This window comes from Cervus canadensis, chromosome 18, assembly GCF_019320065.1.
Source record: "Cervus canadensis isolate Bull #8, Minnesota chromosome 18, ASM1932006v1, whole genome shotgun sequence".
In the NCBI taxonomy this organism is placed as follows: Eukaryota; Metazoa; Chordata; class Mammalia; order Artiodactyla; family Cervidae; genus Cervus; species Cervus canadensis.
The window spans coordinates 6,548,003-6,551,445 of record NC_057403.1 but is presented as its reverse complement, the minus strand read 5'-3'; positions in this window follow the sequence as shown (position 1 = coordinate 6,551,445).

The window sequence follows — 3,443 nt, the reverse complement described above, 5'->3', positions numbered from 1 at the left end:
GGAAAAAAAAAAAAGAAAATGCTAGAAAAAGTAGGATTTTTACAATATGACTCTTTGGTGTAGGTAAATGTACTTATGTGTGCTCAGTTGTGTCTGAGTATTTGTGATCCCAGGGGCTGTAGCCTGCCAGGCTCACCTCTGTCCATAGATTTCCCAGGAAAGGATACTGGAGTGGGTTGCCATCTCTTCTTCCAGGGGATCTTCCTGACCCAAGGATCGAACCCACATCACGTGGATGTCCTGCATCGGCAGGCAGATTCCTTACCACTCAGTCACCTGGGAATCTAGTAAGAAATATAGAAGAGATTGAAAAGGTCCATGATTACCATGGATTTCAAAGGAGGGACTATGAATACCTAAGTCTAGAGAACTTTCTGGACCATGAAATAATTTCTGTTAAACTGTCACGATGGACACATGTTATTAACCACTTATCTAGAGGTATGGAGTGCACATTCCTAGAAGAGGAACACAGGGGTAAACTAGAGAGTTTATCTATTTACTGCCCATGTAGATTTATCAGCGGTAACTGTGAGGCTGCGCCATGACAGGCAGCCTAGATTAGCAGTAGGCCTGGTTTTCCAGGGTAACATGATTATCAGGCCACCTGGAGCCAGCCAATCAACATGTGCCTAGCAAGAAAAAGGGAACCTATCAGGGGAAAGCTGAAAAGCCTGCGAACGCCCAAGTTTGAAAAAAGCCCGCGAAGGTTTGAGCCAATAAGATTACTTTGCAAACATGTAACCAATCCACTTAAGCCAGCTACCAACGGCTTATGCACGCCTTATAAATTGGGTAACAGCTTGGGCTCAGCGCTTTCTGACCCTGCACCACTGCGTTGGTTGCAGCAGTAAGCCCTGACTCAAGCCAGCAATAAACTTCCCTTTTTTGCGAGTTGCATTGGCTTGGAAGCCTTCTCTCTTCCCGCTCGGGGATTCAGACATCGGGCATAACAAGAATAATTAAAACTAAACAAAACTTTAAAAAGGCACTTCATCACCTAAAAAGCTTTTGCACTGCAAGGGCAATCCTAAAAGAAAGAAAAAGACAACCCTCAGAATGGGAAAATAAATGTTTGCAACAGATGTTTAAAATAATGAATTCATCTTCCAACATGCAAACTGCTCACGCAGCTCATAATAAAGCTGCATAAAAAAACCCTATCAGTCCAATAGAAAAACCGACAAAGATCTAAATGGATATTTCTCCAAGGAAGGCATCCAGATGGCCATAAAACACATGAAAAGATGCTCAGGATCATATTTAGAGAAGTGCTAATCAAAACTGCAGTGAGGTATCACCTCATACCCCACAGAACATCCATCTTCCAAAAGGTCTTCAAAGGTTAATTGTTGCTGAGGGCAAGGGTCACGGAGAATCCTCCTACATTGTGGGTGGGAGTGTAATTGAGTGGGTGAAGCCACTAGGATAGGAGTGTGGAAATTCCTTAAAACACTAAATATAGACATACCACACGATCTGGCAAGCCCACCCCTTGCCTTAGACCCAGAGAAAATCATGATTTAAAATGATAGTTGCACCTCTATTTTCAGGGCAGCGCTATTAACAATATCTAAGACAGAGCATCAACCAAAGTTCCATCTATAGAGAAATGAAGAGTCTCATGTCCATCTAAACACTGGAATACACTCCAAAAGAATGAATGAATGACATTTTCAGGAGCATGGATGGACTGAGAACTTATCATACTCAGTGAAGTCAGAGATGAAAGAAGAAGTATCACTTAGAGGGGGCATCTATAAATTTATACAAATTAACTATCAACAGAAACAGACTCACAGACGTAGAAACCCAACTTACAACTTTTTAAAAAAATGTAGTGGCAGGGAGACATTTAGAGATTGCTATTAACAAAAACACACTACTTTTTATCATATAGATAATGCCAGTGGACCTACCACATAGCACAGGGAAGTGGCCAGATACACTGGAACAACCTATATGGGAAAAGACCACAAAAAAGAACAGAGGAGATATACATCTGTGTATAACTGAATAATGTTCTTGTAAACGTAAAACAAACACAAAAGAAATCAACTCTACTCCAATAGAAAATAAAAATTAACCAAAAAATAAAAAAAGAGAAAGAGAGATATCAAGGGAACACTTCATGCAAAGATGGGCACAATAAAGGACAGAAACAGTATGGCCCTAACAAAAGCAGAAGATAATGAGGACAAGTGGCAAGGATACAGAGATGAACTATACTGGGCGTCCCCAGTGGCTCAGCGGGTACAGAATCCTCCTGCAATGTGGGAGACCTAGGTTCGAACCCTGGGTTGGGAAGGTTCCCTGGAGAAGGAAGGGCTACCCACTCCAGTATTCTGGCCTCGAGAATTCGACAGACTGTGTAGTCCATGGGGTCACAAAGAGTTGGACTTGACTATTAAGGAGAGGTGGTGAAAATACACAGATGAACTAAACTAAAAAGATCTTGTCACATCAGATAAGCTGATGGTGTGATCACTCACCTAGAGTCAGAAATCCTAGAGTGAGAAGTCAAGTGGGTCTCAGGAAGCATCACTATAAACAGAGCTATTGGAGATGACGGAATTCCAGCCGAGCTATTGCAAATTCTAAAAGATGATGCTGTGACACTGCTGCACGCAGTATGCCAGCAGATTTGGAAAACACAGCAGTGGCCACAGGTTGGAAAAGATCAGCTTTCACTCCAATCCCAAAGAAGATCAGTGCCAAAGAATGTTCAAACTTCTGCACAGTTGCACTCATTTTACTTGCCAGCAAGGTAATGCTCAAAATCCTTCAAGCTAGGCTGCAACAGTATGTGAACTGAGAATGTCCACATGTACAAGCTGGATTTAGAAAAGGCAGATGAGTCAGAGATGAAATTGCCAACATCCGTTGGATCATAGAAAAAGCAAGAGAATTCCAGAAAATATCTACTTCTGCTTCATTGATTATGCTAAAGGCTTTGTGTGGATCACAACAAACTGTGGAAAATTCTGAAAGAGATGGGAATACCAGACCACCTGATCTGCTTACTGAGGAACTGGCATGCAGGTCAAGAAGAAACAGTTAGAACTGAACATGGAACAATGAACTGGTTCCAAATTGGGAAAGGAGTACATCAAGGCTGTATATTGTCACCTGCTTATTTAACTTATATGTGGATAACATTATGCAAAATGCTGGGTTGGATGAGGCTCAAGCTGGAATCAAGATTGCCAGGAAAAATATCAATAACCTCAGATATGCAGATGACACCACCCTTAAGGCAGAAAGCAAAGAGGAACTAAGGAGCCTCTCAATGAAAGTGAAAGAGGAGAGTGAAAAAGCTGGCTTAATACTCAAAATTCAAAAAACTAAGATCATGGCATCCAGTCCCATCTCTTCATGTCAAAGGAAAGGGGAAACAATGGTAACAGTGAGAGACTTTATTTCCTTGGACTCCAAAATCACTG